Here is a 27,544-nt window from a genome sequence, read left to right on the forward strand (position 1 = left end):
CAAACCATTCAGTGACCCCATTTGCCCTGTAGATGGAGACATTGTCATCCTGGAAGAGACCACTCCCATCAGGATAGATCTCATAGGATAAAGGTGATCACTCAGAATATCTTTGTATTGATTTGCAGTGACCCTTCCCTCAAAGTGGACAAGTGGACTCAAACCATGCCAGGAAAATGCCCACCACAGCATAACAACACTACAATTGATGCCTCTCATTCACCAGAGCGGTTAGGTGTCTTGCACAGGGACACTTGGACACGCCCAGAGCGGGGATCGAACCGGCAACCCTCCGACTGCCAGACAACCGCTCTTACCTCCTGAGCTATGTTGCCCCTAGTCCATATTTCTATAGACCAGTGATTATGGTTTTTGCACCACTAAACTCTGTATGGAAGCATCTGCATTCATTATGTTTTTTCACTCATTTATTCAGGATTTACTTCAATTTGTCACCCGTCTGTATGTTTTACTATGAATCTTGCCTGGTTTATATTCAGTAATATGCTTTAAGCTAAATTTATATATTATTCTGAAGAAAGCCACATACGATTGTTCTACTTCATCTACATTATCCTTATATTTTCTTAAAGTAAATTTAATATAGTATGAGTATGTTGTAAATATGAAGCTTAAATGTGTGCTTTGCAATTTTTGCATGTCTTCTACCGTAAGAATTTGGTGGCAGGGAGGAAAACAAGTTTCTGACTCCATTTACTTCAGAATCTGTAACGTGGATGTTTGTGTGAATACAGGTTCATGTGTACGTGCATTGACTAGAGTGTGCTGAAATAATGGGCGGCAAGATTTTTTTATCCTAGAGAGCAAGACTATCTACTGCTTCCAGGCATTCATCTAGTTGATCTTTGACACTAAGTCCTTCTATCCTACCAGGTAAAGGTGCCACTTAACCGGGAATCTTGAGAATAATGTTTTTGCGCCATAAAGAAGCTACTTATATCTGAAAAAATATGTCTATTAGGGTAACAAAACTAACAGCTGAATCAGGGAACCGTAACTAAGGATACTCCATCTGGTGAGTGAGACCTAAATATCCCAGACCATGGCCCCTCTATTTTTTATATCAAATAACACTAGGTTTCATCTGTATACTGACTCAAATAGCTATCCCGGAGCAGCTGCACATCTGGTTAGTGAACCTATCAATATATGCAGTGAGTAACCCATTTATGGTATTACCCTAAAACTGCAGATGAGGGCAATACACTGATGCACACTTCATTACATTACATTACAGGCATTTAGCAGACACTGTAATCCAGAGCAATTTACACAACGTTCTACATTGCATCCATTTATACAGCTGGATATATACTGAAGTAATGCAGGTTAAGTACCTTGTTCAAGGGCACAATGGCAGTGTCTTACCTCAGAATCAAACCTTTGACCTGTAAGACCAACTCCATTACACACTTCCCTTTGTATGCCAAATAAGGTATGTTGGTGGGGCATAAAGGTCACAAGACTCTTTTATTGTCTTCCCAACTGCCTTTTACAGCCTTCTGATCTGTAGGGCAGGCTATAAAATGATTCAAATCCAGAGGTGCCATGTGGTTATAACAGTCAATATTTTACCTTACACTACATTATACATTTTCGTAAGGAATTTTTTATTCTGAATGAGTGAATTTTAAATAAGAAAGTTGATTGTTTGCTATGAAATTCTTGAATTTTTTCAGATAAATCTTAAATTTGTCAAAATCGAAAGGTGATTTCTTAACTGCATTAACACTACATTACATACAATTGAAGACAAAGACATAGGGCCATATTTACTAAGCATGCTGCAAATTACTGTCAGTGCCCCCAAATTAGTGTTGCAGCATGTTTTCAGTTTAGTGGGATATTTATTAAGACTGGTTATGTAAATGAGCACAGCAAGTTTATTTAAATGCACTGCTGGTATTTAAGTCTGGATGCAATGGATAGTCATTGTCACCTTAATATCTGCAAAATAAGAAAATACTACCAGCACACTGCTATTATGCTCCCAAGTGATTTTTATTTAACTAAAATCCGTGAGCAGTGACAATGTTTCGACCATTTCGGTCTTCGTCAGGTAAAGGTGGTCACGTGGGTACACCTGTACAAATAGACAATAGTGACACGTCAGCAACTCCTTCTTAATTGATTCTGGAATACGTAACATTACACATCGGTCACCGGATGGTCATCATACAAGTGGTCCTGGGAAATACACACAGGTGATTATATATCTGGAATATATAAAAAACACATACAAAAGTTAAAAGACTTAGCTAGTAATAGCTCATGGAGTTTCATAAAAAAAGAATAACATATGCTCAGAGTAAGACCATATGAGACAGCAAGGACATCAGGCAAGCGGTACAAAGGCTCAAAGAAATGGTCTTATATCAAACTCTTCCTTAAGACCTTTTGGGGATAGCATGTTTAATCTATAAATCAAATAGCATTCCATCTGCAAAAGCGATCTATTAATGTCTCCTCCCCTACGTGGAAGCTACTGGATTCCTCACATCTCTAGTCCTAATGTTACTCCTATGTTCACTTATGCGTGTTTTTAGACTTCTGGTGGTCTTGCCTATGTAGGCTAAACCACAAGGTCTCAGAGAGAGAGTTTCCCGTTTAAGGGAAAACCCACTTTTATGCCACCTAAAAACATGAATGCATCTCTTGATACTTATTGCAGACTTGTTGAGAAAGATGTAAGCATAATCTTGAGTAAGAAAAGAGAGTACAAAGTTTTTAATAATATGTCGAAGGCTGAAAGAGAGGCAGTCAGGGAACTAAAGGCAGATTCCTCAGTAATTGTGAAACCTGCTGACAAAGGCAATGCTATCGTAATCCAGAATGTCACTGATTATGAAACTGAAGTATGCAGACAATTGGGAGATACCAAATTCTATAGAAAACTTCCCAGGGATCCCACCTAGCAGTTTAAGACTAATATACATGAAACAATTCCTAGATGAAGCGCAAATAACAAAAAATGAACTTGATTTTATGAAAGTGGACTCTCCTTCTATTCCTGTATTTTTCACCCTACCTAAAATCCACAAACCCTATGTGGATCAGCCTAAGGATAGACCAATTGTTGCTGGCATTGGATCATTAACAGAGAAAATGTCTAATTTTGTTGATCATATCCTGAAATCAGCAGTCAAAACGCTTCCCTCTTTTATAAGGGATACCATTGAAAAATGTTGACTTTGTTGAGGACCAGGCTCTGTTAGTATCTTTGGACGTGGAAAGTCTGTATACTAACATCCCACATGAGGGTGGGTTAGATGCTGTGGACACATTTTTAAATCAACATCCTCCAAATACTTTACCCAGTACCAGCTGTATTAGGGAACTTGCAGCACTGGTGTTACTGAACAATTACTTTATGTTCAAGGATGATTTCTATTTACAAGTTTCTGGTGTCTCCATGGGGTCCCGGTTCTCACCTAATTTTGCTAATTTATACATGGGAGATTTTGAGAACAAGTTTATATATGACATCCAGGACAACACATTCCTCCCACACATCAAAGTCTGGCGTCGGTATATTGATGATGTATTCTTGATCTGGACAGGGACGGAATCAGAACTCCTTGATTTCAGCCATTACATAAATAATCAGGATGAAAATTTACGTTTTACAATGGAATTTAATGAAACACAACTCCTGGTCCACAATGTTTCCTGGACATTTTAATCATTAAAGAGAACAACACAATCAGTACAGATTTGTATCGGAAGCCAACAGACAGGAACTCTTTTTCGAGAGGAGATAGTTTTCACCCTACACCCCTTAAAAACAATCTTCCGGTTAGTCAGTTCAGTAGGGTAAGGAGAATCTGCAGTTCAGACAGCCGCTATATGAGCCAAACACAAGAACTGAGCAGCAGATTCAGAGACCGAGGCTATCCAGACAACAGGGTAAAAAAGGCGTCTCAGAAATTTGAACACACCTCCCAATCAGAATGTTTACAAACAAAGAGGCTTAAAACATCTACTACTTCAGTCCAATGTTTCACACAATACACCCCACTAGGAGTTGAGTTCCAAAACATTTTAAAGAAACATTAGTACATTGTAAATTCTGACCCACTTTTACAGAACATATTCAACACACCCACCACGTATTGTTTTTAAGAGAGCACCCAACCTAAGGGATATATTGGTGAAGTCTGATCTGCCACCCCCTAAACAAAAAACTTTCCTCAGTGATGTTAAAGGGGGTAATTACAAGTGCGGTAAATGTGCCCAATGCAATTTTACATACAAATGCAATTCATTCAATCACCCCCATTCAGGTACTAGGATCAAAATACAGGGTATTATCTCTTGCTCCACAGCTGATGTCATCTACCTTCTGAGATGCCCTTGTGGTTTAGCCTACATAGGCAAGACCATCAGAAGTCTAAAAACACACGTAAGTGAACATAGGAGCAACATTAGGACTAGAGATGTGAGGCAAATCACAATGTCTCATCTCTCCAATACATAGGTATAGAAAAAGTGAGCCACGTAGGGGAGGAGACATCAATAGATTGCTTTTGCAGAGGGAATGTTATATAAATTTGATCAAAAAGTATGTAATCGATAGGTGCATGTAGAGTAGATTGCACCTCAAATATTGTCACTTTACAGAGCCCTATGCAGCAGTACTCACCTTACTGAACTCACATGTCCAGAAGTACAAGTGCAATTTAAAAATAACAAGGAAACATGCAGGTAAATATGGTACATAGTACAGATCACAAGAATACACTATGGTAGAAAAAGAATTATAAAAAAGGTTTGATATCAAATTCTTCATTTAATCCAAAAGGAGCCATAGGCCTCAGAAGTTGTGTCGTCATTCCCTTCGGGTTCGTTAGCATTTTCGAGACTTCCGGTTCAAAAAATAGACACCCCTATGGGACAAATGAATGGCAATTTCCGAATTCCTTTAACGTTTTTTTGTATATGAAAAAATAATGCTTTTTACCCATTTTTTATAATCTAAAAAAATTCTGTGTCATTTTAAAAAGCCAGTTGCTAACAGCTAAGTGGTTAGCCACCCGAGATGACCCGTCGCACAATTACAACATCAACACACAGAGCTGTTTCGATACATGCGCGAAAACCATTTTCTTCCCATTGTTTCCCGTTAGTGTAATAAATTATACATTTTCCATTTTTTACAGTTGTATAAATCATTGTAAACATCTTAATATAACTAGGCTACTTGCGCTTCACAAGCGTTGCCAGGGAACCGCAAGAGCTGTGACGTAAATAACATGCGCAGCAGTGTTAGCTTTTTGTTAGTACAATAATTGTTTCGGTTGAAAAACGACATCGGAATTCAACGGATCCAGTGCCATTTAAGAGAGAAATGTGTCCGGATAAAAATGTCCAAGTTTTAAATGCCAGCTTAAATCACAGACTGTGACAGGGACGGTTATGTGAAAATCCATTCATTTTTTCCATAGAGAAATTTCCCTTTGAACCGGAATTCCATATATGGGCAATGTTTTTGCTCTGCGTTACGTCAGACTTCTGAGGCCTATTGTGTTGAGAGCATAAATGTTAGGGATGAGCGAGTACACCATTATCTGTATCTGCATCTGTTCAACCAACTAAATTATCTGTATCCTTATCCGTACTCGGATTGGGTGGGGCTTAAACCGGAAGTGGGTGTGGCCTAATCGGAAGTTAGTATTTTAACATCTTAGCACAAAGCCCCCAGTGGTCGGCACGCCGGCGTGCCGAGATTACTGAACTCAGATATTCAGTGCTACTGCAACCAAAGTATGAGTTAAAAGCAGAAACACTTTGTTTTAGTTCCATTAGTAGACGATACATGACAACTATGCCGAATACAGAGTTTCGCAGCACCACCATTGTCGCTCTGGTCGTTCATTTAACACGTACCCGATCCCTGCAGTCTCATCTGCAACTACACCCCCCACCCATGACATAATGGACAATATTGTCTATCTGGGCATTCATAAAAATATTCTTTCACCACTCAAAAATCGTATTCTGTCATAGCAACGAGATAAACCCGACAATAGCCCTAAGATATGCCAATACAGAAGTGAAAACGCTGCTCACTGAATAACGAAATAAATGAGACTAAGTTTTAAAAAATGATACCATGCCATTCTACAGTCAATATCTGGGACTAAATATTGAATAAATACACAACCTTACCATTGGTTTTACGCGTAGAGATGTCCCTCTTGAGACTGAGTGGTCATATATTGTAATTTATTCAGTAGGTGAGAGTATAAGATTTCTAACGATGTATAACATGTCTAATTTTTCTTTTGGAATAGCGTTTTATAGGTTAGCGTATCCGAAAATGTTCCGAAACTGATCTGATGATCCGAAAATCATCGCATTCACTTACGCTTTCACTCTGTGGTAGCAGTGACGCTGCACCTAACGAAACGTTGTCAATGATTTTTCGTAATTTCTTGGAAAATACTATTATTATTGAGGACTTCTGGGTACAGCTAAGCCATATGATTGCTGATAGACCTATCTGACATTGTTTTCTGGAGCAAAATGTTAGGAAATACAAGTACATGCTTATATCATGTAGTCACTAGCTAACTGGCTAGTTAGCCCCACTGTAGCAAGCTAGAAGCTAGAAGCTAGAAATGTCAGTTTGTAATCAGTAATATGTGCTTACGTGTGAATGTCCAGTAAATGTTTGTTTAGCTATGATGAGAATAATGTGTTGAGCCGAATCTGAGAATTGCAAACTTTATTTTATTGAGAATATATATGACAATAGATAATAGATCCCTGTGGACAGAGTGGCTGTGACGATGGCAAGATTGTGTTGTGTGGCGCAGTGAACTTTGTATAGGCTCTGTGTAGAGGAGGAGCTCTTTGTGTGGCTGGCCTATCACGGAACGATGTGGACACTGGACATAGCTACCCAATGAGGATTTTCCTTCATCATGAGTACTTGATGTTGACACATTTTACTCGGATGGTACTCATGCTCATCAAAAGTACATTATCCGTACCGGATAGGTGGGTCAGTGGGTTTACAGAATAGATCGGTATGTACGGTATTGCCTTCTTTAATAACCAGAACATCTAAAAAACTCATGCGTGTATGGTTAGATTCAAGAGTAAAACTTAAATGTTCACTAGCAAAGTTCAAATATTGGTGAAATTCTCCAAGGGTGCCTGCAGTGCCCGTCCAAATAATGAAAAGGTCACCAATATAGCGTTGATATGTAAGGATATTAGAGAAATACAGGTTAACATCCGGATTTAAAACAAAATGATTCTCAAAGAAACCCATGTAGAGATTGCCATAATTGGGGGCCATGGTGCTACCCATAGCTGTGTCCTTTGTTTGTAAAAAATACTCATTCTTAAACAGAAAGTAATTAGTAGTCAGTACAAGTTCAGTAAGATCAGTGATACATGTAATACTGGGTTTCATAGTGGGAGTTCTTTGACTCAGAAAAACGTGGGCAGCCTCTATACCACCACTGTGTGGGATATTGGTGTAAAGCCTGGCAACATCCAACGTGACAAGAAGAGATTCTGTGGTGGGTATTGTTACATAGGAAAAGACTGCCACGCATACACGGTTCGGTTTTAAACACCACTTCTATTTATCGTCTGCCACCCTCCTAGCTCCACAAAACTCCATGCGTAACGTAACGTAACGTAATGCATATCACCAACTGGATCTCTTACCCAATGTATAGTGAACTCACAGCATAACCTATGTTATCAAACATAACAGGTATGTCATGGGTTTGGGGTGCAGATCTGTTTTTTGGCCTCCCAGCCTGATTATTACCTCATTGGATGCACCTGTTTCCAATTATTCCTCCCTATGCCGTGATTCCTGCCACCTGCGTCGTGCAAGGCTATTTAAGACGCTGTCTGACTTTCAGTCCTTGTTTCAGCGTCAACTTATGTTTTCATTGAGCCGGTAAGGTATTTCAGAGCCTGTTTATTAAACCTCCTGTTCTCGCTTCTCAAGAAGCGTTCCCCCCATAGAAGGTTTGTATTTCAGTCTGTGTTTCTGGGCTTCGTGCCGGCAGACTGTTAGGGCTTTACCTTTTTGTTTTCTTAAGCTGCGTCTTAGGTTCTTGGGTATCTCGGTGTTCGACCCCAAGTTTTCCTTTTGTTTTGGGTCTGAGCTGCGACTCAGTTATGTTGGGTTTCCCTGGTTTCTATCCCAACTATTTTTCGTTCCTGAGCGGTGCCCAGTGTTTTATTTCTCTGTTTCTTGCCCTTGTTTTTACAGGGTTGTTTTCTGTTTGGCCGTTGGCTTGACAGGGAGTTTGAATTTTCACTCCTGTCAGTCGGTTTTATTTTTTCCCTTCCTCGTTTCCTCTAGCCTCAGTGGGTTATCTCCTCAGGGATAAGCTTTTCGATTCCCTGTACAGTTGCGTGTGGTCCACCGACACTCCCCCCTCCCTCACAGGGTAAGTCAATGGCCGTTAGTTAATTGATAAAATCAATGGAATCTCTGGTATATGAAGGAAGAGAGATCACCCATGGTACTCACCTTACTGAACTCACATGTCCAGAAGTACAAGTGTAATTTAAAAATAACAAGGAAACATGCAGGTAAATATGGTACATAGTACAGATCACAAGAATACACCATGGTAGCAAAATAATTATAAGAAAGGTTTGATAAGCCAGGATCTATAGGCTAGGATCTCTGCGTCTGGTTGTGTTAGAAGTGTCAGGTAGACTGTATGTTTTTCGATCATATTGGTAATAAATAGCCCGTGGCGTGGCTAAGATTCTAAAACTGAAGGCAATACCTTACATACCGATCTATTCTGTAAACCCACTGATAGGAATACTTTACTCCAAGGAGATAGTTTCCATCCCACACATCTCATCAAAAGTCTCCCTATTAGTCAATTTCATCGTGCTAGGAGGATTTGCAGCTCAGACACTCTTTACAACATACAAGCCATACATGGAGTTGACCAATAGATTTTGTGACAGGGGATACAAAAAAGAATGGATTGATGTGGCTGCTGATCACTTCAGCACCACTACACAGACTGAATGCCTACAACTCAAAGCCAAAATTAAAAAGGCGAACTCCCCTTGTGCGTCACCAAGTACTCACCCATGGGGTTTGAGTTTAAAAGGATAATTCGCAAGCACTGGCATATAGTCGAGTCTGACCCCAAATTAAAAACTATCTTTAAAGAACCCCCTGCTTTAGTTTTTAAGCGCCCTCCAAACCTAAGGGATCAATTGGTGAGGTTACACATACCTGAGGGCAGACACACTTTCTTAAATGACATCCCTGATGGAAATGATAAATGTGGTAGCTGTGCTCAGTGTGGTTATACCAATAAGTGTAAAACATACATGCATCCCCCCAGCGGCAAGCAGCTCAAAATACGGGGTGCTATCACCTGCAATACCCCCTTTATTGTCTACCTGATTAAATGCCCATGTGGTCTGGGGTATGTGGGGAGATCTTGTAGACCCCTACGCACTCGCATCAGCAAACACCGCAGTAACATTAGGTGTGGGGATGAGTGAAACCCTGTGGCAGTGCATTTCAAAAAAGCCGATCATAACATCAGTGCTCTTAGATATGTTGGCATCGAAAAAGTGGAAAAGCCCCCAAGAGGTGGCAACCAAGAACGTTTGCTTCTGCAGCGTGAGACATATCACATTTATGCTCTCAACACAATGGCTCCTTTTGGATTAAATGAAGAATTTGATATCAAACCTTTCTTATAATTATTTTGCTACCATGGTGTATTCTTGTGATCTGTACTATGTACCATATTTACCTGCATGTTTCCTTGTTATTTTTAAATTACACTTGTACTTCTGGACATGTGAGTTCAGTAAGGTGAGTACTGCTGAATAGAGCTCTGTAAAGTGACAATATTTGATGTGCAATCTACTCTACATACACCTATCGATTACATACTTTTTGATCAAATTTATATAGGATGAATGAATATTCATCTCTGTAGTATGTACTTATGTATTATGGTTGCGCATGGTGTTCCTATTGCAGTATTATGAATATGATTTCTAATTAGAATGTCAACGTCACTTTTTAATTGTTCAGCTGACATTTATTCTCTTTTGACTTTGGCCCTATTATGGACCTGCCCACATCCTGGTCTATATATATCTCCACCCAGTCACATGTTCTGGTTAATGTACCTGACGAAGACCTTTGAGGTCGAAACATTGTACCATTAAATCACTTTGGGAGCAGAAAAAATAGTGTGTGGATATACTCTCTCTTCTTATTAAAAGTCGTAGTTTACTCAACACACTTTCTCAAATTAAATCACCCTATACATAGTCGTGAGTGAAACACAGAAAAATGAACACACACACGTGCCGTTGTTCCTATTACTCCTGCATATTTGTAATTTGAACTCGCTAGACATACATTTACATTCTCTCCTTCCATATTTTTGTGCTCTACCATCAGAACGCCCTAGAATGCATATGCATTAACCGAAACACGCATATTTTTTGTATGCTGCATTTTCCTCGTTTTACAAGCGTAAATCCATGGTGTGGCACCTTAGTAAATATGGAAAAACGCCATTTGTCTTATTAGCATTAGCATATAAAAGAACCGCAAATATTTAGTAAATAGGGCCCATAGTCTCAAATGGCATGTATTGCTTACAAGTACTGTATGGTCAACAACAACCAAAAAGCCTGCAAATTGTGATTTATTTGTATCCAAATATTTAGAAGTATGGCTATGTTCCTTTAAACAATAGCAGAAATGTACAAAAGTAAAACTGCCCAAATTACATGCCACATTAATCCTATACATGTACAAAATGTTAAAAAATAAAAGTTACATGGCAACATAAACAGGCAGTTTCATTAAAAAAGTATCAGCATATTCTCCTCAGGTTTCTCTTTTTTTTCTTCTTCCCACTTGGCATCAATACTTGAGAGTACTCAATGTCAATGTTGCAACTTCCAGGTAAAAAAAAGACATTATTGTGAAGGAGCATTCTCTCAGAATTTTAATTAATTATTTATGCCTCAGTTTATAGCAAAAGATCACTGCAAAAACAATTTTCATAAACCTGAGTCACTTTTTGATGACAAAATACAGTTTTATCTGACCGTAGTAGTTGGTCAGAGTAGAAAAGACAACCAACTTGCACCTACTGGATTTGCTGAAAATTATGTCTTTGATAGTCGGTGTACAGGATAATACAATGATGGGAAATTTGATTGCTGTGAAAACTAGTGAGCTTTAAATACAATCAGTTATCAGAGTAATCAACTCTTTCTGTTGATTTTCTGTCTGTGGAAAACCGGCAAAGACACCATTTTTGGTAGATCTAGCTGGTCTCATAAAGTCCAGGTTCATAATTCATAAATCTCTATGATCAACTACCAAAATCAGACCAAAGAAAACATTTTTTTCCTCATGGAAGTTATCTAAATTAGTTTTAAGGCTGAATCAGAAGTATATTAACAACACAAAAAAGTTTTCAGCACAAATGCAAAGTGCAATGGCTCCTAACTGCCTTAATAGAGCAGACTACATGATATTTGGATCCACAAGCTACTTCTCATGTAACATGAGCATTTCCAGATTGTGTTTTAGACTCCAAACTATAAAACCCTTACTCACAATATAAAAGACTGTAACAAGTTCTGCAGTCCTTCTCCCCACAAACCACACAATCCGCAGTTCTGGAACACACATGGGTTACATACACAGGTACACGAACAAAACAAAACACACACAGTATGGGAGGGGATTCAACAGCACGTCGCTCCTGTGTGCGTCTCATTCCAGTGCTCCTGTCTCACTGCAGGCAGAACACATAAACAATTCCCAATCATTGTAATAGCGCTCCGTGGCGGCAACGTCACTGGTGACGTCATATTTCTACTAGCGGAACGGAAGTCAGACATGGAAATGAGCATTTTCGCTCAGTGCCTATTGTCGTAATGGCTGTACTACTAACTTCCAACCTAAATACTAATATAAAATTAGGGTTGAGCCAAATACTCGAATGAAACAGGTATCCGGTACGGATAATGTACTTTTGACAAGCACGAGTAGCCTACCATCAGAGTAAAATGTGTCAATATCTGTACTTGTGATGAAGGAAAATCGTCATTGGGTAGCTGTGTCCAGTGTCCACATCGTTCCGTGATAGGCCAGCCACACACAAAGCTCCTCCTCTACACAGAGCCTATACAAAGTTTGCTGCTGCTGCGCCACACAACACAATCTTGCCATCGTCACAGCCACTCTATCCACAGGGATCTGTTATCTATTTCCATATATTCTCAATAAAATAAAGTTTGCAAAGCAGTTGGCATATTTCATGTGGTGGAGCCACTGAAGGGGCGTGTGGTCCCAAAAGAGAGTGAAAGGGCATCCCAGGAGATAATAGCAGATGCCCAGACACTCCTTTTCCACAGTGCTGTACTTTGCCTCTCGCTGTGACAGCTTCTGGCTGATGTACAGCACAGGGCGGTTGACCCTCCTCATACTCTCGGGACAAAAAAGCCTCCAACCTGCTGTTCAATGTGTCTGTCTGCAGACAAAACAGAGCAAAGTTAGGTGTATGAAGGAGCGGTTCACCACAGAAAGCCTATTTTACCCTCTCAACGCCTGCTAACACCGGTCCGTCCGCTGGACTGGATCTGAGGCACCCTTTCGTGTCAGATTGATCAGGGGACTGGTCAGCTTAGAGAATGCTGAAATAAATCTTCTATAGTAGCCTGCCAGTCCCAAGAACCGTCTAACCTATTTTTTGTCTTGGGTCGCAGGCAGGCTGCAATCGCTGTCGTCTTATCCACCTGGGGAAGCACCTGCGCACTCCCCAATTGGTACCCCAGATACCGTACCTCCCTCTATCCAACTGCACACTTTTTTGGGTTGGCGGTAAGCCCCACACACCTCAGAGACCCAAGCATCGCCCACACATTCTGTTCCCAGGTGTCGCTAAAGATGATTACAACATCCAAGTAGGCTGCAGCGTACACCATCATTTTTGTTAAGAAATTCCTACAAGGGGATGCAACAGGCGAGAGCTAACCGCAGCTTTTACTTTACGCTTTCTTCCCCCCATGTTGAATTTTCACTGGTACCGATGAATAATCGTGAATTTCCCCATGGACACATCTTATTGACACCCATGATGCTTCCACCAATGCCTCGGGCCGAATCAAGCTTTGATGAATCATGGTTTGTTTACACCCTGAATCCACAAAACCTGGTGTGTACCCCATTGAATCCTTACTGATATCCATTACATCCCCTCCTGTTAAGAAATTCCTACAGTTACTTTTGGTGGCAGTGGTGGGATTGTAAATAATCTCTCATTTTGGCTACAGAACCTGAGGACTCCAAAGAGAGGTGAGAAAATGTAAAATACCACCCTCATTAGGTTATGGGAATTCCTCTTATTCTGTTGTTAAGATGAGAGTGACCCAATAAGCCTTTTTTTAGATATAGTTGTATTTATTTGATGGTTTGTTGATATTGAAGCACAGCTAAATAGTATTACGTGCATGTGTGTTATGCTAAAAAGTCCTATAGGCGGGGGTGTAAGACCAGAGCAGGGTTCTGGCTGCTATTTCAATACGGCAATTAAGACCATAGGTAGGAATCCTGTGGCATAAGACCTCACAAGGAGGTGGGGCTGCTATGTTATTACGGTAAATAATTCCACAGGTAGGAATTCCTGTGGTGGGCTGGGGACGTAAGACCACATCGGGTGGTATGGCTGCTGTTTATATTTTGGTACATTGGTGTACATCCAGAACAGGGTTTCAGAAGAAACTAGTAGATAGAAACAGGTATTAAGCCTTATTAACAACTGAAAGGGTGTAGTTGATTTAAATTAATTTACTGAAATGATACTATATGAATTAATATAATAGAGGAAAATCTAAGATAAGACAAGATTTGTTTAAACTCAAAGTTAAACAGGAAAAAAGTAGTATGTAAGACATTTTCTCCTGATGACTTCTGACTTGCTGAGATTGCAACTCTGTGAGACACTGCCACGGCAACTAAAAGGAAAGGGAGCCTTTTAAATTCTCTATAAAGTGACCCCCTAGACTTGTTTTCTCATGTGTCTGCAGTCCGAGGGAAGATTGACATTTTCTTTTTCTAAAAAATATTTCAGTGACCGATGAAATATTATTATTATTTAGAAACAGGAGAAAAAAAGAGCTCTTCATTACACACTAAGTATGCTGGCATTTAATACAGTGCCTTCGGAAAGTATTCAGACCCCTTCACTTTTTCCACATTTTGTTACGTTGCAGGCTTCTTATAAAATTTATTAAATTCATTTTTATTCTCATCAATCTACACACAATACCCCATAATGACAAAGCGAAAAAAGGTTTAGAAGTTTTTGCAAATTTATTAAAAATAAAAAACTGAAATATCACATTTTCATAAGTATTCAGACCCTTAGAACTTGGTTGAGACACCTTTGGATTACAGCCTCGAGTCTTCTTAGGTATGATACTACAAGCTTGGCACACCTGTATTTGGGGTATTTCTCCCATTTTTCTCTGCAGACCCTCTCAAGCTCAGGTTGGATGGGGAACGTTGCTGCACAGCTATTTTCAGGTCTCTCCAGAGATGTTCGATCGGGTTTAAGTTTGGGCTCTGGCTGGACCACTCAAGAACATTCACAGACTTGTCCCAAAGCCACTACTGTGTTGTCTTGGCTGTGTGCTTAGGGTCGTTGTCCTGTTGGAAGGTGAACCTTCGCCCCAGTCTGAGGTCTAGAGAGCTCTGGTGCAGGTTTTCATCAAGGATGTCTCTCTGTACTTTGCTCCGTTCATTGTTCCCTTGATCCTGACTAGTCTCCCAGTTTCTGCTTCTGAAAAACATCCCCACAGCATGATGCTGCCAGTAGGGATGGTATTGGTCATGTGATGAGCGGTGCCTGGTTTCCTCCAGATGTGACACTTGCCATTGTGGCCAAAGAGTTCAGTCTTGGTTTCATCAGACCAGAGAATCATGTTTTTCATGGTCTAAGAGTCCTTTAGGTGCCTTTTGGGCTGCATTGTGTCTTTTACAGAGGAGTGTCTTCTGTCTGGCCGCTTTACCATAAAGGCCTGATTGGAGGAGTGCTGCAGAGATGGCTGTCCTTCTGGAAGGTTCTCCCATCTCCACAGAGGAACTCTGGAGCTCTGTCAGAGTGGCCATCGGGTTCTTGGTCACCTCCCTGACCCTTCTCCCCCGATTGCTCAGTTTGGCCTGACGGCCAGCTCTTTTGATTTGTAGTTCTGATTGTGCATTTGTTTTGTTTTTTTCTCAGAAATGGTGTTGGACTTTAACTCATTTAACCCAGGGTTTTCATAATTCCCCAACATAGTTTAATTTCGCTTTAGCTAGAATACATAGAGGATTGCCAAAGTTAAAGTCACACATAATACAATATGTTGATAATTTATTGAGCTCATCCTCAGACGAGAGGACACATAGGCGATTCTGCAGCATTTGGCAGACAGAGGATTGATGCCAATGAAAGTGATGTAGAACAGAACTTCAAACTTAATGTTGATAGGTTGACCAGAGAGGACACCTGGAGATCTCTGCCTAAAAGGTGGAGAATTGTATGTTATGGGTGACTTATGTATAGCAAGACATTCTCTCAATCTTTTCCCAGATCCAACTGTGATGACGAACTCCAGCTTGCAACGGGCCCTGACGTCAATATCTAAGATTAAACTCTTTGTAAAACAAACGATTAATGGTTAAGAAAGGACCTTTCCACTCAATCTGGTCCAGACCATACTTCCTGCTATTAGTGGTAACATCAGCAGTAAGACTGCAGGGCATTATACTGTAGATTCACAGGAGTCAGATCAAGTTAGTTCCACCTGCACTATCTGCACATGCAGCGTCCAATTCTCTGCCTCCAAACAAACCTAAAATGGACACTTTATTTGGTCAGGGCAGTGGGAAGGAAATTTAGATGCCTTTTTGATTGCATAAATATTTTTTTGACTATTTTAAAGGGGGCCGTTGCTCCAACTTTTTCTATCTTCATTTAAGTGTATATTGTTTTCATTTTGTGTGACCATTGATTTAATTTGAATACTTTTACTATTTATGACTGCGGGCACAATTGGCCATTTGAGTGCCGTTATACCCTTTTGGGAATGTGGAGCGTTTATATTATCTGCTTCTCAGCGGAGAAGCATAGGCCTCACTATCTCCAACTAAAATTTTTATATGTACCACACAACTTGTGTGGAGGTGCCTTGACTTTCTTTCTTCACAAAAGGAGGGAAACCTGGAGTTAGCGAAGCTTGAAAGCCAAGAAAATGAAATCGTTAGGAGGATCGAGAATTATCCTCTTGTTGGGAATGTCTAATTTAACACAAATTAACAAAACAATAGGAGGCAAACCCAGAGTGGGAAACAATATTGTACCGTGTATATTATTATAATTATAGTTATTTACCAAGGAAATGTTATTTGGTAGGACCTCCTGGGATAATATCTCAGAATATTAGCCCCTAGTGGTCGGCGTGCCTAAATTGCTCAATTCAAAAATTCTGTGCTCCTGCAACCAGATTATAACTTGAAAACATAAACTCCGTGTTCTAGCTTTTTTAGTAGACAATTCAGGACAATTATGCCGAAGACGGAGTTTCTAAGCGCACGACACAGTGGACAATAGTGTCTATCTGGACATACATGAAAACATTCTTTTACCACAAAAAATTCATATTCCGTCGTAGCAATAAGATAAAGTCAACAATAGCCAAAGGTACGCCAGTACAGCTGTGAAAAATGCTGCTCACTGAACACTGAAATAAACAAGAGGAATATGTTTAAAAAATATACCATGTCATTCCACTGTCAATATCTGGGATTAAATATGGAATAAATATACAACATTACCATTGGTTTTACGCATAGAGTTGTCCCTTTCGAGACTGAGTGATCATATATTGCTGTGGACAATACATTTGTGAAATATATGCTCATTTGTGACGCCTGGGTACCTTCCAAAATAGCTGTGCGTAATACTACATATGTTGTTTACGGTGTTGTCGCCCTTTGTACTACAATCTGGCTTGATCAATAATTAATCTGTCCAATAGCTGACAGAATAAGCTTTCTAACAATGTATAATATGTATAATTTTACTATTGGAAAAGCATTATATAGCTCAGCGTAACTGAAAGTTTTGTCTCATTATCGCTGCATCACACATTTAGTCTGTGGTATCATTAAAAGACACTTTATCAATGACTTTCACAATTTCTTGGAAAATATTATTCTTGAGAACTTCTGAGCATGGCAAAGGCATATGTTTGGTGATAGACCTAGCTGATATACTGTTTTCTGGAAGTCAGAACAGGGGAACAACAGCATTGATTCTGTCTCTGTTTCTATCTACTGAACACAGATAAGATTTCATCATCCAAATGTAAGTGTTACTGCTGAAAATATTTTGGTTATATACATTATTGTTTGAAATTGAGTGTCTATAAATAGGTTAGTGTTATTTTATAATGAGGAAATTTCACACTGTAATGTAAGTGTTTGTTAGGTTGCTAATTGTGTTTAATGCACCGGATGTGACCTCAACTGGAACATTGTCAAAAAAATGGTGGACGGTTGAATAGTTTTAATGTTGTCCCATCCCCATGCAAGAAAACATCACATACTGTAGAGTACAGAAAAACTTACGAGAGTTAATGATTACAAATTTAGGTACTGTACCACATAGTGTGATAAAGTTGTTGCATTATTTTTTTCATCTGATATCAATGTTTCATCTTAAATCTTCATAAGGAGGATTTATATGCATCATAATGGACAAAAAGCATTTTATCCATTTTTGGAGAGATATTGTATATGTTTCTGGACCCCTAGAAATGTTAGACCACTGTACTGATGGAATTCCCACTTGAAAATGATGCAACAGTGAGTTTCTTGAGTCTAAATAGTTGATTTGTAGTGAAATACATGATTATGTTGTGATTTACAGCAATGCATAATTTAGACATTGGGTACATGGCTTAGTTTTTGCTTCACAGATCTTTAGTAGTTCTACATATCCTCCCTTGGATTCCATGAACTTATGGTCAAGGAGGTTTTTATCCAGGACATGCATAGTTTAACCTGTTGTATATAGATATATACGGGATCTCTCAATTTCACTGCAAACTTAAAAATAGCATATTCATTTTTACTTTTTTGCCTGAACAAAAGTTGGCCCTGTGTTCTCTCTTCTTACTATCTGAACACATTGTGCTCATTCAAACTTCTCTGTGTCACATCAAAGTTTCACAACAAAAAATGGCCCCATAGAAGAACACATCATTTAAATGGATGTCCTTAACAGCTGATGAACATTTACACACCACAAAGGATATCCTTATGCTTGCTTGTCAAGTTCATTTTTACAAAAGGTACAACCTCTTCAATATGTTCAACATTTGTGTGTACAATATTGTACATGCTGCACACACATACATACGTACATACATACATCCACATAGACTACACAGAATACAGTGTCCCTAGTACAATAGTATGTCTTCTGCAATGTTAAACAATAACATATCTTCTTCTGAACAGAATTTTCTCAACAAAACTATTTCATTCATGCATTTCATTGAAGATGTGCTTCCCATACACGCAAAGCACTGCATGTACACAATTCTTAAAATATATTGTGTAGTCATTACAAAAAACTTGTTGTAAAACAGATGCAATTATTTAGTAAGATTATTCCCACTATAAATGATTGCCATTTCACTCTTCCATATGACACATATGTTTTGAATGACCAGATTCTCTTGACATGGTAAGATGAAAAAACACAGGGCCAACTTTTGAAGAAGAACTGGGTGGCAGCATTGCTTTGGAACACAGAATGTTTAACTTGTGTTAGCTAAGGTAGGCAATATTGTTTATTGTAACTTGGCGTAATTTTGATATCAGTACTTCTCATGGCAGGTTTCCATGGAATGTGGCTTATATTGTACGTGATAGTACGAACTTTGGCAGCGAAATTGGTAGAGGAAATCATGGTGGTGACACGATGTGGTCCATTTTCAGTTTTGCTTTAGCTGACGGTAAACTCTGTGAAAATGGCGAAAGCGGAACTGTCTGTGTATTTGGGTGTATTTTATTATTTTAGTGCTTATTAATTTCACAGTGATTATCTTGCGCCAGCTTCTATAGGACCAGTAACGTTACCTACCGGACCAATGTGCAACACTGATTGTAGAGTTTAATTTGACAGCCGTCTGTACTGTTATACAGTCGGTCTGTCCTGTCGTTAGCAAGGTAGCTAATGTTAAATGCAGTGAAAATGCTGAAAGTGGAACTGTCTCAGAAAGATTTTACAGATACAAAAGCAATAGTTTAAATGTTGTATTTTTAGTTAGCCAGGAAGCCAGTGTAATGAGTTAGAGATTTGCTACAGTTAGAGGGGGGATTGAACCCGGGTCTGTCAGTCCCTGTAAACAGTTAAAAAAAAAAAAAAAAAAGCAAAGTCACTACCCTGTGAGCTACAAGGGAAGCAGACATCAGAGCTGCAAAATTGTACCGTTTTAAATGTGCGTGCAAATGTGCATTACTTTATGTTTGGATCTAATGTTTTTATTGGTTGATGTACGTAAAATGACCAATGGGGAGACACATTCTTTGTGGGCTAGAAGGATTTGTGGCGGGGGAAAAGGAGAGAACGCCAAATCTCCTTAGTTTGGGGATTTATTGTGTGGATGTGTGAAGTTTTTCATGAATTCTGTCTGTTGAAATGGGGTCAGAATGTACAAAAATTCATATTTTTAAGGGCTGAGAGTCTGTGGTTGTTGTGGTTATTTCTGTGGGGAACCTGAAAAGTGCCAAACTCTCTGTGCTGGATAGGTATGGGGCATGCCCTGCCAAGGTGTAACTTGGCTGGATGGCATACCTCCCATCCCAATACTATATTTATCGCTACATTGCAACCAACTGGCCAATCGGTACAATTTCAATAGCGATCATACGGGACCTCAGGCTTAACACTCCTACAAATTTTCATGGGGTTTAACCTATTTTTATAGAGTCTATGGGTTTAACAGATGTAATAAGTAGGGGTGAACCAATCGATCAGTCGTGGATCGGAACCGGCCAGTTTTCGCTCCACACACGAGTGAGATAATTAGATTGACATTTGGGGAAAACGTGAAACTTCCATTTAATTGATAAAAGTGGTGACGAAAACTGCATCGAATTGATAAACGTGGTAGTAAAAGCAGCAGTGAACTGATTGAAAGAGGAATTGCAGTGCGTCAAATCGATTAAACTATACATTAGTAAATGTCAAATACAATATTTAATAGCATTTTATTTGAGGCAATATTTAATAGTTTCATTTGATGCAATATTTCATTTAATTGCTTTTTATTTTATTGCAATTTTTAATGTCATTACATATTATTTTATTCAAAGTGTAATCACAATTACACTTTGATAATCAATTTAGTGTTCCATTCATCATTTTTGTAAATTCCACCCAAAACTCAACCCCCCCCCCCAAGCAAGCCAGCACATGCTTCCTCCTGCCTCAACCAGTGCAGTGGACTGTCCGTCAAGGTTAACATTTTATCTGAACCGCAATAACTATATAAAATATTTCTCACTTTTAGAATGTACACATGTTGAAAGCCATAAGTAAAGGCTAAAGATAAAAACAATCGATACATGTGCGGCTAAAGAAGTGAGTGAGCCAGCTAGCCAGCTAGGGATACTGGCAGCTGAGCTGTCTGCGGGAGGGCAAGACAGTGTAAACAAACTCGCCTGATTTTAAAAAAAAAATTTATTTGATTTATTTGCACTCATCATATAAAAATTACAAAATAGAACAGATACACTTACTTAAAACAATACAAGGAGGACTACTGTAAAAAGTGAGATGTTAAAATGAGGAACTTGTAAAGTATTGAGTGCAAGGATTACCCATTAAGCCAGCAATAGCTGGCTCATTTTTAATGAGGTCCTAGACTGGACTATTGACATAACTAAATATACAACAAATATACAAATCTGGATCTCTACATTAAAAAAGGTCTACAATACAAAGAAACGCACGCGTGCGCGCACACACACGCAGCATCAACAACAACAGTCAACAAGGATCACTGGGCAAGGAGAAAGCACTTTAAACAATATTTAAATACATTAAGAGAACTGGCCATTTTGATTGAGTCAGGAAGGGCATTCCAGTCTCGGATTCCAGTAAAATAAAATGTGGTTGATGTGATGCCTTTAATCTTGGGTACAACATAATTGAATAGACTATGCCTAGTAAAGTAACTATGAACGGAAGACAATCTAACAAAATTATTGGAGAGATAAGGAGCATCTGTGCCTTGAGTGATTCTGAAAACATGATTTTGACACGATCTTTAACTGACAGGTGACCTAGACTGGAAAGCTCCTCCTTACCAATATGTGTACGCGGGCCACAACTTAAAATAAATCTTACAGTTTTGATTTGAGCCACCTGCAGTTTCTTTTTATAGTGCGGACTGACACCGTTGAACCAGGCAGGAGCACAATTATCAAATTGACAGCTAATCAATGCAGAGCAAATGAGCTTTCTTAACTTCAGGTCAAAACAACTGCATTGTCTGTACAGAAACCTGATGCGAGTATTAACTTTAGAAACAACAGATTTTGCTATGAGATCACAGGAAACATGTTGATCAATTTCAAGCCCCAGATACTTCGCAGACTTTGAACCCAGAACAGAGTGACCAGAACATTGCACTTTAAATTCTTTCACCTTCCTAAATTTTCATTTGGAACAGAACAGGATGCATTCGGTCTTGTCGATATTTATTGTCAGTTTGTTGTCTGTGAACCAAATCTGACAAGATTCCAGGGCTTTACTCAATTTGAAAGCAATGATATCTGGATCAGGGTGAGAAAATATTATGGTGCTGTCATCAGCGTAAAGTAACAATTTACAATAAGGACTGATACACTGGATCATATCATTTATGTAACATAAAAATAAGAGCGGTCCAAGGATGCTTCCCTGGGGGACCCCGCTGCTAACATTCATGGTATCAGAAAAAGTATCTGGAAGTATCAAGAATCTGGCAGATATGCTATCGAGCCCAGTGCTTTTGTTTACATTCAATTGATCCAGCTGTCTTTTAACAAATTCTTCACTGACCGGAGAAAGCGTGAATTTTTCTACAACATTGGCTCCATGAAAAGCTTTCATTTTGTTTGAAAAACAGGAATAAATTCCAGTGCAAGATGGCAGACGCTTCACAAGATTTAAGGCTATTTCAGTAAAGAATTTGTTTAAAAGCATGGCTACCTTCCGTGGAGAAAAACATTTCTTGTTATTAACTTCAAGTACAATGTTAGATTTACAGACAGCTTTCTTAGAATAGCCAAGATTTTTCAGGTGTTCCCAAAGTTTTCTGGGATTCTGTTTACATTCATCCACTTTTGAAGTGAAATAAATGAATTTGGCTTTGCGAACATCTCGTTGCACTAAATTTCTAAGTTTGCAATACATTGCATGAACTTCAATACTTTTTCTAAACTTGTGCAACAGTTTGTCGCGTTTTCTAATGTTTTGAAGAATTTCAGAATTTAGCCATGGGACAGAATTCTGTTTAATGCAAACTTCTTTTAAAGGGGCAACAGTGTCAATGACAGAAACAAAGGTCTCTTTAAATGCAGACCATGCCTTGTTGACATTGCTACAGTTTGTGACACAAGACCAATCAAGGGCAGATAATTTCTAAACCAAGATGGAAGGACTATAATTTTTTAGTGAACGAATAGTAATGTTCTTGTGTGATGAAAATTTACAATATGTACAATTATGTACAATATGTAAGCAGGTGGTCACGGAGACCAGAATTGATAACCCCCCTGCATTCATGATCTTATCGGGCGAGTTCGACAATATGTGGTCTAGGCAAGAGGATGTTTTACTGAAACAAGTATTTTCTTTAATCATGTGGCTAAGCCCATGAGATTTGATGGTATCATCGTATGCTTTCTTATTGCTGGAATTTTTGTTGAGATCAATATTAAAGTCTCTATTTACTATCACCTCAGCAGTTTGATTCACTCTTGACAGAGATTCGTCAAGATGTTTGAGAAAACTTGACACATTCTGCTTTGGAGGTCTGTAGTAAGTACCAACAAGGATTGGTTTGGTCTGAGGAAGGAGCAGTTCAATCCAGAGTGATTCAGTGTCTTTATTTATGATGTCTTCACGCACTGAATACACTCTGTCAGATCGGATGTAAATACAAACACCACCGCCTTCCCGATTACGGTCTTTACGGACCAGTGTGTATCCTGGTATCGTCAGATTAGACCTTTAGATTAGATGGCGGACAGATAATCTGTATTCAAGTGGGATATCATTGATGCTGCACTCAGCGGCGGGTAGGTAAATGTCACTGTGTGCTGAATGGCATCATGTCCCAAACACAGTTGTTGCAGCAGAAGTTGAATTCTTGCCCACTTTGACAAAGCAAGGCGTAGCTGTCATTGGTCATAAAACCTGAGGTGCATCTTACATGTGTCCATTTGTCACAGGAGCCACAACTAATAGCTTTACTTCTTATTGTGATCCTTTTTTTGCAGACTACATAGCTGTTCTTACATTTTATAGGCTTGGCTGGTCCTGGATTTGTGTCTATGTCGCCACTACATAGCAGACAGATAAAGACAAATTGAGAGGAAGTCTCAGAGTGTAGACAGGTGTCTGTGATTCCAGTTTTCCCAGTCTGAACAGGTGTAGTAAGGGTCTGCCTGAGGAAATGTTCCAGGTGCAAAGGCGTGGGGTAATGTTCCTGGTGCAAAAGCATCAACCCTGGTGAGCATCTGTTGTTATTTGTATTGCTCAGACTCGCAACTTGTTAGGAGTAAGACCAAGAGTATTGTCCATGTTTTAGTTTCTGTATTCATGGTGAAGAAAAGACCTTGACTGTTTCCCCTCCTTTTCACTTCCTTTGGATTCCAACACATTGTGTCACCCAGCAGGTAATGCAGTGTTTGCTTTAAAAGTACTTTTTAAAATATTTGAAATTCTTAAACAAACTACTATAAAATATGTTGTCTTATGGATTCGATTTTTTCTATCAGCGGATGACTGTTTAAAAGGCAGGATTTTTGATGGATTGAAAAAAATTGAAGAGCAGACCTGGAGCTGTGTGAAGCCGGAGCAGTGTAGGCCTCAACATTAACTGCAGTCCATTTGCTTTAAAATTACTTTTAAAAATGTTTCAAATTCTTAAACAAACTACTATAAAATATGTTGTCTTGTGGGTTAGATTTTCTTCTGACAACGGATGGCTGTTTAGAAGGCAGAGTTTTGTTGTATTGAAAAAGCAGACAGAGTCACGGCAGACAGAGGTGTGCTGATCTGCGCAGAGTTGGGTGAGCAGTATAAACTGCGAATGTAGCTGTGTTATGATCCACATTTTGCGATAAAAATAAATTATGCAGTCCTTCGAGCAAAGCAGAGTTCCTGAATTTTGTGTAGATACATTTTGCTGATTGTAGTGATACGAATGAGCTGCAATCTTTTGGGTGTACCTAAATTATGTGCTGGTGCAAATGAAAAAGTTAGGTGTACCAATGCCCCCAATGTAAAAAGTTAGTCTGGAGCCCTGTAGGCTGGTGCATAGCTAGTGGTTAACAAGTTAGCTTGTCAGTTGGGTAGCTAATAAGAAGAGGGAGATTGGGAGCTTGTACACATTTTATGTTCATGATAACCTTATCAAGACATGTCTGACCATCTAATTCTTTGCACTCCCTAACTTAGTTGTGTCACGAAAGTGGGTGGTTAGGACTAGAGCCCGACCAATGCCAGATTTTTGGGTCCGATGCCGATCCCGATTTTGGAGAGTCCTAGCCCACCGATTACCGATGTTTTGACAAATATTTTGTCACAAAGTGCAACATTTCCAAATCAATTTGAAAAACGTATATTTTATTAAAGTTTCTATATTTAAGAACATTTAACTTAAGCAAACAAATAAAAATAAACAAAAAAATGTAAAAGATGATATATATATATAAATGAATATATATAAAAGAATATATATAAACACCATCTTTAAGTGTGTGAAATCAAAATAACTCCACACCTTGCTTTTACTCCTTTCTTTTCCAGCCATCTATAAAAAAATTAATTTAAAAAAATCAGTTTTCCAGTTTCAAACATGTATTTTTATGAATATTATCATTGTTGTTGTTATTAATTTGTTATTATTATTTCTTAGTATCTATTCTCAGTAAATTAATTATATTTTCTTATTTTATTCCTACTACATGATCTCAAAGAGTAAGGCTTTATCTAGCGAGCTTCCCTTTCCATAAGAATTCGGTGGTGAAAATAACTACAATGCGCTCTGACGCGTGACTAGATGACACACTCGCTCGCAATAACGCATTAGCTATTGACACAGCCTCATTATTTCTTATTATATATTCTCAGTAAGTTAAATGAATTATATTTTCTTATTTTATTTCTACTACATGGTGTCAAAGAGTAGGACATTATCTAGCGGAGCTAATGAGTGAATCAAGTGTAACGTTAGATGAAATTAAATTGACTGGATGAAATACGTGAAAAAAACTACAATGCGCTTTTTTTCAACTGTTGGTTGATTCACTTCTCCAACAGCAATCCTTCTCTCATGTTATCATGACAAAGCTAGATAACATGGCTTAAAATGATCCACGTTAGAAGTGTTTTATCGGCGTTTTTACTGTCTGGTTAGCTTGCTACGATGACGCGTGACTAGATGACACACTCGCTTGCAATAATGCGTTGTCCACTGACACAGCATCATATAGTAGCTAATATCATTATCTCAGATAAAAAAACAAATGTGTGATGCATTCAATCACCATTTTATTTTGGCTGTTTATTTATTTGAGAATACAGCGATGTCCTCTGGAAATGCAGATCCTATGCTGCTTATGTGCTCACTGCCACTTCATAAAGGCTTGCTAGCCAGCTAGCTTGCTAAAGTGAACCAAATATGTTAGCTAGCTCGCTCGCTTGATAATGAGGATTGATAAACATAGTGGTCGTATAAACGCATTTAATTAAAAACTTTCACTAAATATACATACCTTTATTGCGGCAATCAAATCTGTGCAGACAAGTCTTGCAGTGGAGAATATTGGATGAGGCACGAGTGACAAACGTCTTATTACACAAATAGCGCGTCAGCTGCTGCAGTTCACACTTGTATTAGAGCTCCCTCTACTGGATAATTCTAGTAAATAGCAATTACAACATTCGAACAGACAAGTACAGATAAATAATCAATGTTTTTTTTTGTTTATTATACTTATTTAAAAATCGGGACACATCGGCTGCATAACTGCCGATCCCGATGTCGTCAAAAAAGTCAAATAATGGCCGATATATCGGTCGGGCTCTAGTTAGGACCCAAACGCAGAGTGAGGGCAAAAAAACCCCAAAACTCCAAACGGAATAGAAACAAAGACTTTACTTAACAAATCCGGAACAAAAGAGAACAAAAGGCCTCGCAGGGCAACTCCTAAAAAACACAAGGAAACAAAGGAAACAAAGAAAATCCAAAAATCCAAAAAGCACGTAAAACGGAACATGGGCAGAAAGACACGGGGAGCTACTCTCAGGAGGAAACACGCAGGGCAGAAACAATCAGAAGCACACACACAAGGATCCAGCACCCGAGTCAGGGAGGACAAGCACTTAAATAGACAAGACACTGACAAGACACAGCAGGGCACAATGCACAATCAGGCCACAGAGAGGGAAGGGAAAACGAGACAACCAAAAAACAATAATTGAATAATTGAAAACAATACTACAATTAAACAGGGTAAATGAACAGAACTAAAAACTGGTGCCGCCATCTGGCGGCCCAAAAAGGGAAACACAGACAAACCACAGAACCATGACAAGTTGTTGCTCAGTTGATGAGAGCCACTTAAAATGAATAGTGGCTAGCTTCCCTTGAACAACATTAGCCTATACTCTGTTATGTATCACCATGTCAACTGTGATAATGGCATTTCTGTGATTCAGGGCGTCATCTCCTGGTTCAGTTTATACATAGCACAGTCAATGATGCTATCACCATTACTGGCAGATAATATAGCTCCCAGTTATGAAAATAAAAGTTGTCCATTTGTAAAAAAAAATATTTTAAATTACATTACATTAAAAATACAATTTAATTTTTCTAATAATTTTGTTAACAATTTAATTATTTAAAAGGCCTATTATGCAAGTATGCTAAATACAATTTTTTCATCTACAGGTGGCCAGGTGGACAACATGTCTCATCAAGGAGATGATGTTCAAGCAGAACCATCAACAAACACAGATGGAACCAAGCCTGGATCTGCGATATTAGACGGAAAGTTCTTCAGCATCATCTCTCAAACACCAAATGGGAAGGTCCATGCAGAGTGTCAACTGTGCACCAAAAAGAAAGTAATAATATCTGGAACTCTGGCAACTACATCAAATTTCAAAATTCACCCGAAGAGACTGCACCC

General features: G+C 38.9%; 1 long non-coding RNA gene across 1 annotated transcript; it reads left to right on the forward strand.

The window, feature by feature from the left end:
- The first annotated feature begins 137 nt into the window (after positions 1 to 137).
- LOC118219454 lies at positions 138 to 27,544 on the forward strand. The gene is made up of 4 exons (XR_004763776.1): positions 138 to 894; positions 983 to 1,036; positions 12,784 to 12,898; positions 27,304 to 27,544. It is a non-coding gene; the product is annotated as an uncharacterized LOC118219454 (long non-coding RNA).

This window comes from Anguilla anguilla, chromosome 2 (genome assembly GCF_013347855.1).
Source record: "Anguilla anguilla isolate fAngAng1 chromosome 2, fAngAng1.pri, whole genome shotgun sequence".
Lineage (NCBI taxonomy): Eukaryota > Metazoa > Chordata > Actinopteri > Anguilliformes > Anguillidae > Anguilla > Anguilla anguilla.